Genomic DNA, 15,212 nt, shown 5'->3' with positions numbered 1-15,212 from the left:
GGGTCTTAGCCCGGATATATTAACTCGCATAATTGCCTTCGGGTCTTAGCCCGGATATATCAACTCGCATAATTGCCTTCGGGTCTTAGCCCGGATATATCAACTCGCATAATTGCCTTCGGGTCTTAGCCCGGATATATTTCAAATGCTCATGCACACATATATCAATAATCATAACACATCCATTTCATTTCTTCGTTACTAAGGCTCAAACACAAAACATTTATTAAACCTTTCAAATTTCGGCTCAGTAGCCGCACACAAAGAGCATAATTTCAATTGGCTTTATAACATAGTCTCTAAGCACATTCGACTATCCGTCATAGTATGACTATTCATTTCAATATAATTCAAGTAGGATCATTACTCGAAGACTTACCTCAAATGTCGTCGAACGACTTCAACGGCTATTCAATTACTTTTTCCTTCCCTTTATCGGATCTAGTTCCCCCTTGCTCTTGAGCTTAAGTTCAACAAAATTTAAAATAGTCATTAATCGACTATTCAAGTATTACTTTCAGAATAATATTATATATATTGATCCGACTTTCACACACATAGATTATAGCAAGCTTTATATTAATCAATAAATAATTCATCGGCAAACTTTCATTAATGTTTACAACAAAATCACATATTCACTACGAGCTGTTTTCCTGAGCAGTAGTTACTAAATTACTTATAACTGGAGCTACTAAACTCCAAATCACTTGCCGTTAATTTTCCCTGAATATAGACTCGTATATCTTCCATCCATAAAATTTTCAGAATTTTAGGCTTGGCCAATCAATACCAGATATTTCTTAAAGTTTCCCCTATTTCACTGGTTGACTATTCTGACCACTCTTCACTACGAATCCAATTTCTCACTTTACAGAATTCCAAATGTGTTGTATTTGATCTCATTTGAAACTAGACTCATTAAGGAGTCTAAGCATATAAATTTTATCTTATAATCATTTTTGTACAATTTATAATGATTTTCTAAAAACAGAACAGGGAATCCAGCAGTCATTTTGACTCAGCCCCACAATACTTCAAATATCTCAAGATCGGTAACTCTTTTGTTTTTATAGTTTCCTTTGTAAGAAAATAGACTCTTCAAGCTTTAATGACATAATTCACTCAGCTTCTAATTCAACTCCTACAATTTATGGCGATTTTCCAAAATCACCTTACTACTGCTGTCCCCAAACAGATTATTACCAAATCAAATACTAACATTAGCATTTCACCTTAATAGCTAGCTTACCAAGCCTTGATTTAACATATAATTCACACATATCACATTCAGCTATATATATATACATTCTAAATCCCTCTCTTAACACATAATCTACTAACTTGAAAATTATTTTCTAACAAATTTTAACTTGCACTAAAGCCGAGTGTTACTCAAGCTTTAAGCTCATGTTCTTTCATTATTAAGCAAGTGTTATAACACAAGGATTCATGGCCGAAACCTATGCATAACATTATTCAAGATTTAAACTCTTAAATGTCATTAGCAAATAAAGCCATACACACACAACTTATAAGTAAATTCCATCCTTGCAAAGCCTATAGTTCACTCGGCCACTCAACCCACAACCTATCGAAACTTCAATTCAAACTCATTAGCCGAACATACATATACTTATAATAAGCACATATGACATCTTCTTCAAGACACATTCGGCTATGGCATAATTTCCTTATAAAACCCAATTAATCAATCCACCTTAACCGAACTTAACTCATACAAAACCTATCTTCAAACCATAAAATAGGTAGAAGTTAAACTAATCATCCAAATGGTGCATAAGTTTTCCAAGAATGACATTGAACTTACCTTACTTTAGGTATCCACCTTAGCCGAATTTTCTTCCCCAAAGGCTTTTCTTCCTCTTCTTTCTCTAGTTACGGCAATGGAGGAGAAAACATAGGCTAACTTTGGTTTTTCCTCCCACTAACTTGTATTTTATTAACCTTATTCATTATTTCATTTTGTAACATAAACTATTAGCATAAAATAGTTATAATATTATTTACTCCATAACATGGCCGGCCACCATATTTAACTTGGGTAAATTGACATGCAAAACCACTCCTTTCAATGCATGTACTATTAGACCATTGTAAATTAGCCTCTCACTTTCCAACAAAGTTTCATATAAGTCCATATAAAAAAAAGATTCACATAAAGATGATCAAATTAATGCATGAAACTTTCACACATGCAATTACTCACATCATAAACACAGAATATAATTTTTAATTATTTATAAGACTCGGTTTCGTGGTCCCGAAACCACTTTTCGACTAGGGTCAACTTTGGGCCGTCACACATGCATCCTTAACCTTGAAGAAAGCTTAATTCCATGGATGTGCAGCCCCTTAATTGTTCCAACATCTTCCTTGGTTGAATGGAGCTTTAAAGTGCCTTGAAAACTTGAATGGCCATCTTGAAAATACATGGAACATGCCAGAAACGTCCCAAGGTATGTTCTTCCATAAATTCGGTCTATGAATGTGCAAATGCATGAACATTCAGCAGCCCCCCTCTTGCATGAACGTCCCAAGTACTTGTTCTCCCTTAAATGCCTTCCACTGAACCTCAATTGTGCATGCACACTCCCATACGTTGCACCAAGCCATTCATGAACCTTGCATTAAACACATCTTTACATTCGGCTCGTCTACATAAACACATGAGCAACATTAAATCACACAAAATTCAGCTGAACATGCATTAATATAATTTAGACACACTAATTAACATAATAATTAACTTATGACAAATTTAATATTATCTTAACAAAACAAATTAAATTTGGCATTGACTAAGACATAATGAAAACTTGTAATAGCTAAGAAAATATTAATAAGCTGTAATAATACTTTCTAAACTATTTTAGATAATTAGTTTATTCCAGCAAGTAGATTTAGTGAGCTAAAAGAGCTAACAACGAGCTCAATGAGCTAAATTGAGCTCGAGTGGGCTGAAATAACTAATTAAACTAACTTAATTAATCAACTAATTTTATTCTAGCAAAATAAAATGCAAACTAAAGTAAGCTAAAAACGAGCTTGTGAGCTAGGAACGAGCTCATTGAGCTAGAATTGAGCTAAATTGAGCTTGATTGAGCTAGATCGAGCTTGAAAGGATGGCGAGCCTTGCAATGTGAGCTGAACCACGGGCGTTCCTAGTCGGGTTCGTATCACTAACCAAGGAGCTAGTGGCCGATCCCTTAGAGCTACCATTGGGACCAGTTACCCAAGCCCGAGCTAAGAAGATCCAAGAAGCTATATCAAGTTATATTAATCGAGCTTGGAAAGAAGAAGTGACCAATCATTGCTGGACTAGGTCACCAAGCTTAGTTTGCAGTGTTTTGCAAGCTGATTTAGATTATCTTAGATCAATGGAGATCAATTCGGCTTGTTTCTAGCTCATTGAGTTTGATTTCAATTTATTTAATTTCATGCATTTAAGTTGCTAGAATAAATTTAGTTAATTAGTTAAAGTTCAGCTCAAATAATTTAATGTTGTTTTAATGTGTCTAAATTATGGACATTTCTTTAAATATGTTTTGGTTAATACATATTTTTCTTGTGTCAAGTTTAGGACAAATTTAATTCTTGTTGTTAATTAATTTGTCCAGCCGAATGTACCCATTTAAGTTTTCTTTAGCTGCTGCATATTTAATTTATGTATGGGACGGCATGGATATTAGCAGCCTTGAATGCTATTTACCAGCACCTCTTCTGATACGATCCCGGCTGCATCATGTTACGACACAACTCGATGCCACCAAGATTGGCCCAAACTCAAGGGGACCAAGTGCAAAATGAAGCTTTTAATTTTAGTTTGTTAATTTGGTTGCTGGAATAACGACTTTGATTTATTTATTTTAGTTACTTTAGTTATTATAATATGAGTCTTTATGATACGAGTCACAAAGGCCTTAGATGCGTATACGAAGGAGAAAGAAAATCAAGATTCACTTTCTTGTTTCCAAGAAAATCCAGAAACCGAATCTTGGTCCAATTTTGCTGTTTTGAGCGATTTCAAGAATCAAGAAAATCAAGATTTCAAATCTTTGAAATCTTGGTCCAAAAAACTGAATCTTGCAAGTAAGGTGCATTGGATCTCAATTATGAGCATTAACAAGCCAATTTCAGGAGAGAACGGATTACAAGCCCAAGTTCTTGAAGACAAGGCCCAATAAGATGTTCCAAGCCCAATCAAGAAATTTAAATTAAATTTAGTTGAAAATCAGACCAAATTGTCAAAGTGGCTCAATTTGTTAAGTTTTAATTCTTTAAATACTTAGTTTTCATTTTTAGACTTTACGAATAAATTTCTATGCAAAAATTCAGTCCAAGAGGCCCATTTAAAGTCCTTGGCCGAATTTCCCCTTTAAAGTAAAAAAATAGGTTTTTTTTAAGTTTTCCTATTAGGACTAGGAAAATAGTTAGAAGGCCTATATGTATGGCTTCGCCAGCCACCCTTATACACATAATACTTGAAGAATACATTGAAATCAGATTTGTTTTGTTGAGTGAAAATTCTCTTTGAGTTCTCCAAGAATTTTCTCTTGATTTTTCTTTAAAAGGAGTTTTAACAATCTTTTTTATTGTGGGAGCCAACTTCAACCTTCTTCTCAAAATTGTTCTTCATTAGAGGGGAGATTAGAGCCGTTTGAAGGGAGTTGTGAAGTCTTTCTCAATTTCAAGGCTTTTTAGGACTTTATCTTTATTTTTCTTGCTGTTTAATCTTTTTAATTTTTTGCTTGTGTCGATTTCATTATCTAACTTGTTTAAACTCTCTTGTTGCGTCTCCAGCCCCGTTCAACCTTCAAGAATCTATTCGGCATCAACCTTGGACAACAAGAAACGTTTTGATTTCACAAAACCCCTCTTTATTGCCGTCCAAACCCTAGATCTAATTGATTTCGTGATCTGCTGAGTTTTTTTGAAATTAACTTGCTGTTTTGTGTTCTTATTTTCAGATTTGACTATTTGGAACCTATCTTGAATTCAATTTCGTGTTCTTGGCTTCCAAGATTAGCTATTCCTAAGTGTTTTTAATTCTTGGCTGATCTTTTATTGATTTGGGTATTTTCGTTTCAGATCCAAGCGTTTAGAGTTTTTGTAGGAGTTTCTTGTGACTTGATAACTCGATCTTGGTCCACGCGCAACCCTCTATCACTTTAATTATGTCTTATTTAGTAAATGCATCTTTAATTAATGTCTTGCATTATTGATCTACATCTTTTAATTATGACATGTATTATGTGTTCTGCATTTAATAAAGTCATGCATTATGTTTTGATACAACTCGGTGACCTCAAAATTGGCCTGAGCTCGAGGGCCCCAAGTGCAAATGAAGCTTAATTTCATCTCAATGAGCTCAATTCTAGCTCCTTAAAGCTCGTCTAGTTCAACCCAAGCTCATTTAGCTTAACTTCAACCCATTTTTAATTTGTTGGAATAAATATTTAGTTGTTGGAATGACCTCAAAATTGGCCTAAGCTCGAGGGCCCCAAGTGTAAAATGAAGCTTAATTTCAGCTCAATGAGCTCAATTCTAGCTTCTTCAAGCTCGTCTAGTTCAACCCAAGCTCATTTAGCTTAACTTCAACCCATTTTTAATTTGCTGGAATAAGTATTTAGTTACTGGAATAAATTACTCATCCTAGTTAATTGAGTTCATCTTAGTTAATTAAGTTGCATCTTAGTTAAATAAGTTGCTGGAATAAATTACTCATCTTAGTTAATTAAGTTCATCTTAGTTAATTTAGTTGGTTAAATCATTAGTTTAATGAATTAAGTTGTTTTTAATTTTAGTTGCTTAAAAAATTTCGGCATTTAATATGTCACAGCTTAATTAATTTGATACAACCATTTAACTTGTTTAATTGTGCTTATAGGTCAATTAATCATTTAAATCAGCTGTTACATGGATTGGCATTAAAGGGAGGAATGAATTCAGTTGTTATGAAGTTGAATTAAAGGCCAGCAACTATTATGAGCTTATTCAAGTAACCGTTTGAAGATTTTAATGGACAAGGAGTTGATTACACAAGCCATTCAGCTTCCAAATGTTTTTATGTGTTAATGGTTGTTCCAATTCATCCATTTACACCTTGAAATAGTTTTCTACAAGCATTCATGCAAAGAGGTTGTTCGTGTGCCAAATTTAAGCCAATTGTTGTTGCTATCCATTCGGCTGCCCAAAAAGAAATAAAAGGTTGTTATAACCTTTTTAGCTGATCAAGCATTGAATCAAAATCATCCAGTTCATTTGAGCTCATTATTAGCTGATTGGGAAGATTAAATAAGTTGTTCATAGCTGTTACATATGTTAGAGTTTCGCAAAGGTCTTTTAGTTTTAATTAGCTTAATTAAGTTCATCAATAACTCATTTAAGTTGATTAGTTTGTGTCCATTCGACTGGAACATGTTCAGCCTATAAATAGTTTGTTTTTGTAATTATTAAAAAGACTTTTTGCTAAGTATATGAACTTTTGTTCTTTGAGAGAATTCAACTCTCATTGTTCTCTCTTGGATTGAAATGACTTATCAAGCTCAGCTTGTGGCGTCATTCTTTCCTTATTATCTGAATTTATCACTTATCAAAGTGTGGCGTTCATTATACCTTTGGTTCCTATCTCGATAGATAGCGAGTCAAGGTTTTATTTGCTATTTTTACCTACCATTATCCCTCTAAGTGCTTTTAAGACTTGGGTTAACAATCTTATATATTGTTGGTTCAGCCTTTGCCTTAGCCGAACACCTTCCATCAATCTTTTAAATTATCTTTGAGACCTTTATTCGAATCTAACTTCCAGCCTTTTCAAACTTATCTTTCCATTTTTCCAACCTATTTTGATTTAATTCATCACTTAATTTAACGATCAAGCATCTAAACGACTCAAATCATCATCGAGGCAAATTCGTATCATTTGGTATCAGAGCTAGTGAAATTGAAGTGAGTATCGATGTTCGTAGCATTACGGGATTGTAAGAGATAAAAAAATTCAGTTTCTATTGAGTTCAAAAAGTGTGAAAATTAGCATTTGGGGTACAAAATTCGTGGATTAAAAAAAATCTAGTTTGGAAATTTCTTTTTGGTACCCAAAGTCACTTATTCACCCTCCTACCATTCGGCCACACTTACATCATTTTCCTCTTTTTTTTTTGTTTTCTAGCCTACCCTTCGTCCTAACAATATAACCTACCCATAACCGAACATCATTTTTGCAAGCCGACCCACATCGCCTTCTGCTAAGTTAAAATAGTCCATTGCGAACATAGAGAGGCAGATTAAGCAAAAAAAGTAAGAGAGTGGTGAGTCTATTCGCGTAAACAAAAGCCAAGTGAGTGAATTTTCTTTAGAGAGAAATAGTGAGATTTTTGTTTGTGTGAACTTAAGATGTCAAGAAGTCTGAAAAGAAACCCAAACAAGGGAAGTGGTTTTCAACCTATAAGGAATGTTGGTGGAGACGTGCCAGATTTTACACTATAAGTCTTCACGCGTGAAATGGAGCATCTATTTGATTGAAGGCTCAAACCCATCAAGGAATGATTAGACCAACGAGACCAACGGGAACGAGTTTCTTTAAGACAAGGGACAAAAATAAGATCATCACGAAGATAAATGTCCAATGGTTATACGAGAAGAGATCCATACTGTGATTCTTATATGACGAGGAATTTGAGACGAAACAAAGCAAGCTTCGAGTTTGAAGCCTATCAAGGTGATGAACGAGAAAACACAAGTCATTCTTCGTATGCATCAAAGAACTCGTCTATGGAGAGTCAATCACGAAGAGGTAATCGTGTTTCAAATGTAACTTCATCCATTTCTACCCAACGAAAGTCTACTCTTTCTGAATCTTTTATGTTAACTTCTTCTTGTAACGAAAGGAAGCGAGAAAAAGAAATTAAAAAAGAATGTGAGAACGAAAACAAAATTGAAAAGGAGAAAGAGATTGGAGAAAGAAAATAAAGAGTGCGAGAAACAAGTGATGTTGAAAATGAAATAGAATTGATGAGTGAAAGTGAGATTTCAATAATGAAGGAGACTATGGAAAAAGAAAGAAAGCTTGAAAAAGAAATGAGTGGAAAAGATGAAAGTGAACAAGAAAAAGTGAGGAATGTTTTAACTAACCATTCTGTGAGTTCTCCTTGTATTATTTCTTCTTTTCAGGTTTTTGAAGATCCCATTGAAAAATTTCAACTTTGATATTTTCTAAAGGAGACAAGATTCACGTTGGTTGAAAAAGGTAACATTATCAACGAACCTAGTTTGCCTATGCCGAAGGGTAAGCAAGGTACGGAATATGAAGTTTTAAAGTTATATCAACCCTATTCGATTGTTGAAGATTTGGTTTCTGAAAAATGTTTGAACTTTGACTTGGTTAATTACTCTTCCTTGATTAATAATGATTTGTTTGCTTTAAAAGATCGTAAGGAGAGTACCATTACTGAAAATTATGGTATTGATGAGATTAACGTTGAGGTAGTAACCAATCGGAAATTGCAAGGATTGGATGTGCAAAATAATGAATCATATAAACCTTTCCATTTGCTTGATTGTGGTGAAAATGTGCGGATGAGATTTGAGGGATATGAATGTCTGAAAACATACATACCTATTCAAATGAATTGTGATGGGTTTGACTATTTGAATGTTTGTATGTTCACATCTTCTTTGTTTGGCATATATGGTAAAAAGTTTTTGCATAAAATGTTTAATATGTTTGATTGTGATGTTCATGAGAAATCTTTAAACCTTTGGGCGAAATTTACATGCTTTTGTCTGCCTATTCGACTAAGATTTGAGAGGCTTGAATGTTTGCATGTTTGTTTGTCTAAATTCTCTTTGTTTTTATTTTGTGAATTAATTGAGAAAATGAAATCCCTGATGTATTTTGGGACAAACGATCAAAATCATGTGTTTAAACCTAGAGCATGTATGCCTAAGTTGATGTCGAGCGAATGTGAGTATCCAAATAGTTTTTTGAATTAATGTGTTCACCCTTTTATTTGCTCTGAGTTTTATCTTTATTTTGTTCGAAAACAAAGCTTGAGAGTTTCGTTGGTTTGCAAAGTCAAACTCACATTTTTTACTCCGGAGGTTGTCCTATATTGTGGTTTAAAAGATTTAATCATGTTTTGCATGATTACAACTTTCAATTTCTTCATGTTCTTTCCATGTTACTGGTCATAAAATTATCTAGTCAGATTGAAGCGGTAAGTGAACACTTTGTTTTTGACCCCGGAGACCATTGTTCTATATCATTGTTCAAGGGATTTGAGAATTGGATGTTGTTAACTTTTGAATACTTTGTGACGTGATCTGACCCGATTGATTGAGTCGATTCACTTGATTGCCCGATCATCGATGAGAAGGGTCGTTCAATTTTGTAGATCAATGGAGTTAGGTTGATTTATAAGCGAAAGTAAACAAAATGGGTTCAAAAGAGGGCTTGGTTTTGGAGATGGATAGGTTTGATTTTAACAAAGAAAATAACTTATAAGTTGAAAGATAAAAATGGAATGAAATACGAACTCAAGCGTCAAGATCGATTCAATACTATGTAGAGTATTGCCCCGGGACTTATATTACTCAAGGTGGGTTAAATGGTTTATCAAAGATGGACCTTGACCCGTTACCTATAGAGAGGTAAAAACCAAAGGTATAAAAAGGTGGATGAACGCCACACCAGGATGGTGATAAGTTCAAAGAGTTGGGTTGACGCCACTAGCTAGCTAGATAAGTCAGAACGAGACTCAAACGAAATAAGATAGGAGGAAACCTCACAATCAAGTTTTGATAATAAAAAATGTCTAACCTTTTTTACAAAGATGAGTAAACTATTTATAGACCTAAAATGCCTATTCAAATTCGATATCTATGTTGTTCACACTAACTTAAATTCTATTCACATAGGTATTTAACATGTTCACACAAAAAGCACTAAAATTCGGTTCATGCTTGAAGAGGGTACATGAATTTGGCCGAACCATCATGATGCTTCACTTGATGGATTCATGCATCCTTAACCTTGAAGAATCTCCATAATTCCATGAATGTGCAGCCCTTTAATGCTCATACATCTCCTTGGCCGAATGAGCCTTAATGTGCCTGAAATACTTGAATGGCCATCTTGAAAATGCATGAATCAGGCATGAAACGTCCCAATGTATTTTCCTCCTTAAATACGATCCATGAATCTTTCAATACATTAACATTCAGCAACTCCCTCTTGCACGAACGTCCCAAATGCATGTGCTCCTTTAAATGCCATCCATTAAACTGAACAGTGCATGAATCAACCTTAATTGCTCCCTTTCACATTCGCTGAACCTGTAAGCAATTTAAACAATTTAAATGGTTATAGATTCAGCTGATCTTGGACAAAATAGCATGTAGACAAATTAAATAATATGTTAGGACAAATTAAAACACTTAAATAAATTTCTAGCTAGTAATTAAATTCGGCCAGCCTAAAAATATGTGAAATAATTAATGAACTAATTTGAGCTAGGAAATTTAGTCATGAGCTGTATAAAATTGAATAAATTAAAGCCAATACTTAATTTATTTAAACGATAAAAGAAACGAGCTAAAATGAGCTCAAATGAGCTGATTTGAGCTGAGCGTAGTTCAGGGAGCTGAAATTGAGCTAAAGTCAGCTTGCACTAAGGTGCATGGAGTCTTCAAGGAGTTGACTCGAGCTTCACCATCATCAATGAGCTGATTCTCCTTCCAAATTTTAAGAATAAAGCTTAAACAGCTTCCTGAAGGCGCCTAGATCGAGCTCGGGTCATTGGTCCTTTTGGAAGCTCAATGGGTGCGAAACCGGTACTTGGTGATACGCCCCGGCTCGGGAAGGAGAGTCGAGTCGTAGATGTGCCCGATCGTGAATTGGAGTAATACTCGAGGGTGGACGAAATAGGTTAAGAAAGAAGAGATAAAGGCTCAAATTTAGTTCAAAAGGGGTTATGAAATGTATTGAGGATGATAGGTGAATGAAAACCAAGTATTCAACTTGAACCAACACAATATAAGTGTGTTAACCCGGGACTTATACGAATACTTAGGATAGGTTAAATGTTGTATGGATGGAAAACGAATAAAATGGAACCTGAAAATGGCCTTTAATGCTCCTTGGAAGCATGAAACGTTCAGCCTTGAATAATTAAGCAATATACATGCTTTGGCCGAATGGTCACTTGGAAATTCCCCAAACAACAGCTCTTTGCTGTACCCGAAGCAATACCAGCTTTAATGCTATTCAATAACGTCCCCCCTTGCATGCTTTCATTAATGCCGTCCATGCATGGTGAATATCTCATTTAATTCATGTCTTTGCTGCACATTAAATCAGCAAGCAGCTTCTTTAATTTCGTCCATTAAATGGCCACATGAAAAAGCACAAACAACTCCTTTAATGCCGTTCCTTGCATGTAGAACAGCATCTTTAATGCATGTCTTGCTGTACATTAAATTCGGCCAACATCCACTTCCTTAAATTGCCGTCCAAGCCATTAAACCTGCAGCCAAATAATTAAATTTAGTTATTAATATCCGCTCATTAAAAATCAGCATCTTAAGACAAATTAAATTGGCAGCAATTTGATCAATAAATATGCTCATAAATTCGGCTGAAACTAATGAAAAACATCAATAAATTCGGCAACTAAGACACATTTAATTCAGCATCCTAGACAAGTTAATTAAATTTGGCTGAACATTAAATAACAGCTTAGGCATAATAAATCAGCAATAAGACACATTAAATAATTGTAATAAGGCAAACACATTTATGCTAGGTAATAATTAAAACAAATTAAACATGCAATAAACAAACATAATTAAAATGTCCAGATTTCTTAATTAAACACTTAGTAATTATTTGAGCTTAAATAACTAACTCAACTAATTAATTTATTCCAGCAAATTAAATTAAAAGAGCTAATAACGAGCTCAACGAGTTAAATTGAGCTTGAATGAGCTGACTTGAGCACGAATGAGCTAACTTGAGCTCGAATGAGTTGAACCACATGAAAAGAAATTCAAATGAGCTAAAAATTAGCTTCATCTTGCACTTGGGGCCCTCGTGTTTAGGCCAATCTCGACGGCGTTGGGTTGTGACATTATATGATGCGATTAGGATCACATCATACCCTCCCTCTTGAAGACGATTTGTCCTCAAATCGGGCCACTTGCTCGAAAAAAAATTTTCAAGATCTCGAACCCTTTTGTTCATGACCCGAATAGAATCATTTCCAAAACTTTGAAAATCACGAATGGTTCGAGAAAATTTTTAATTATTTCCACGCCCTCCCTCTTTTGGAGGGAACCAATTTAGAGTGTCACCTACACGAGAATGAAAGGAATTAGAGACACTAAAAATATAAACACAAATGATCTTTTTAGATGCTTATTCAAAATTGGGATGCTTAACCCAATGCCAGGATCAAAAATGAAATTCGGTCTTACCTTTCCAAAATGAATCAAAAAGTTCATGGATAGAAACAAATTCGAACCACAAAACAGTCGAAAGGCATAATTTCGAAAGTCAAAATTGCAAAATCCAAACCCTTTTAACAAGAACAAAGAATAATAATCTCCGGGGTAAAAAACGAAGCTTCCTCTTGCTTGGCTTGACGTTAACTTAGGAATGTATATCCCAGGTTTAAAAACGCGATTTTCATTGGTCGTTTCGCAACGCAACGAAAATTTCTTCTTCACCAAGACTTCACACATGTCAAGCAAATAGGAGTTAGGCATACATACATTCGAGCAACCAAACCCTTCATATTTCATTCGCACACGTAAACAAGAAAAGTTCACACCACAATTTAGATAATTCACATGATCATCACAAGCAAACAGATTAGATGTCAACTTTTCATCACACAATCCCAATTTTTGTTTGGGCTTACCTGGACTTACTTCTTGATCAATCTTGACAATGATAGGCTCATGAGCAGAAAGATATTTCACATTACTATGTAAAACACATTTATCAACAATCAAATTATGATTTCCAATCAGATCAAGATGAAAAACTTTCTCACAAACTAAGTCTTTGCTAATCTCGTCATCAAGAATCAAGTAAGATTGAGAAGACTCAAATACAGTAGATCCCTTACATGGCTTACCTTTAAGCACTTGTGGACTAGGGTCATCTACGATCTTACCTTTCTCGACTAATCGAAATCGTTTCTCCTTAGAAAAGTATTGAAGTTGAAATTGATCGATGGGATTTCGAGAAACATGAAAAGTAGAAACAACACAAGGAAAATTCATAGGATGGTTAGTAACAACACTCCTTTCTTTTTCACTTTCATCCTTTTCATTTCTTTCTTTTTCCAACTCATTTTCAAATCCTCTTTCTTTTACCATATCACTCATTTCTTTTGCACTCTCGTTTCTTCATTCAATCTCACTCTCTTTTTCGGTTTCCTTTTCTTTTTCGCACTCGTTTTTATTCTCAATCTCATTTTCAATTTTCTTTTCTATCTCCCACTCATCTTCTTTTTCTTTCATTTCTTTTTCATGTTCATTTTCTCGCTCGCGCTCTTTTTCTTTTTGTCTTGTTCTTTCATTACAAGAAGATGATAACTTATAAGAACCATAACGACAAGCTTCTCGTTCGAAAGAAATGGCAGATTCATCATGCAAGTCACGATCATCTCTTTGTGAATAACCCTCCGTATTCGAGTACTTTGACACTCTTGAAACACGTTCGCCTCTTCGTAAATAATCCTTCGTAGATGAATAAATTGAGGCACTTGTAGAGACATGTTTACCTTTTTGTTTATCATCTCTGAAGGACTCAAACTCGGAGTTTGCTTCTCTTGGTCTCGAACGCCTTGTTGAATAAACGTCTTGATAAGAGTCTCTTGTCGAGTAGTATCGTCAGGATGATCTTAACTCCGTCTCATGACTCGATGAAATTTGCTTTTGTTGGGCTCTTGTCTCTATTCGATCCAATCTATCATGCAATTTATCAAAGTTTGATTTCACCATTCTACGTATTTCTTGCATCAAATATTGGAATTCTGATTCAGAAAATTCTTCTTGAGACATTTTTTTTAATCACACAACAAAACTCACACTTCACTCACAAATAAAATTCACACAATATGGCTTTTACTTCTCTCGAATGGTCTCACCAATCACTCTTGCCTTTTTTTTCCACTCGATTTTCGCCTCTCAAAGTTCTTCGCAAACTAAATCGACGAATCAATACCGTTTGGCGTCGGCTTACAAAATTGATTTGGCTTGGTGGGTAATGATGTCGGAAATGGTAGGCTATCAAACAAAATAGGAATGGTTAAGTGTGGCTATATAGATGTGGTCCTTCGGGCAACAAGCAATGCTTTTACAAACCCAAAATGAATTTCAATCACTCTTTTTTTTTCAATTTCGATTTTTTTTCTTTTTTTTTTACTTTTGAATTTTTTTCTTCTTTTTTTTCTTCAATACTAAATACAAAAAGTAAAAATAAATTGAATACAAACTTTTTTTTGAATTTTTTTTTTGAAATTTTTTTATTTTTTTTACAATACCGTAATACTGATAACGTCGATCTTACTCCGATTCAGCTAGCTCTGATACCAAATGATATGCCTCGGCTCGGGAAGGAGAGTCGAGTCGTAGATGTGCCCGATCGTGAATTGGAGTAATACTCGAGGGTGGACGAAATAGGTTAAGAAAGAAGAGATAAAGGCTTAAATTTAGTTCAAAAGGGGTTATGAAATGTATTGAGGATGATAGGTGAATGAAAACCAAGTATTCAAGTTGAACCAACACAATATAAGTGTGTTAACCCGGGACTTATACGAATACTTAGGAAAGGTTAAATGTTGTATGGATGGAAAACGAATAAAATGGAACCTGAAAACGGCCTTTAATGCTCCTTGGAAGCATGAAACGTTCAACCTTGAATAATTAAGCAATATACATGCTTTGGCCGAATGGTCACTTGGAAATTCCCCAAACAACAGCTCTTTGCTGTACCCGAAGCAATACCAGCTTTAATGCTGTTCAATAACGTCCCCCCTTGCATGCTTTCATTAATGCCGTCCATGCATGGTGAATATCTCATTTAATTCATGTCTTTGCTGCACATTAAATTAGCAAGCAGCTTCTTTAATTTCGTCCATTAAATGGCCACATGAAAAAGCACAAACAACTCCTTTAATGCC

The sequence above is a fragment of the Gossypium hirsutum genome, chromosome D08 (assembly GCF_007990345.1).
Source record: "Gossypium hirsutum isolate 1008001.06 chromosome D08, Gossypium_hirsutum_v2.1, whole genome shotgun sequence".
Classification (NCBI taxonomy): Eukaryota; Viridiplantae; Streptophyta; class Magnoliopsida; order Malvales; family Malvaceae; genus Gossypium; species Gossypium hirsutum.
The sequence above is the reverse complement of the archived record's forward strand: the minus strand, read 5'-3'. Positions refer to the sequence as shown.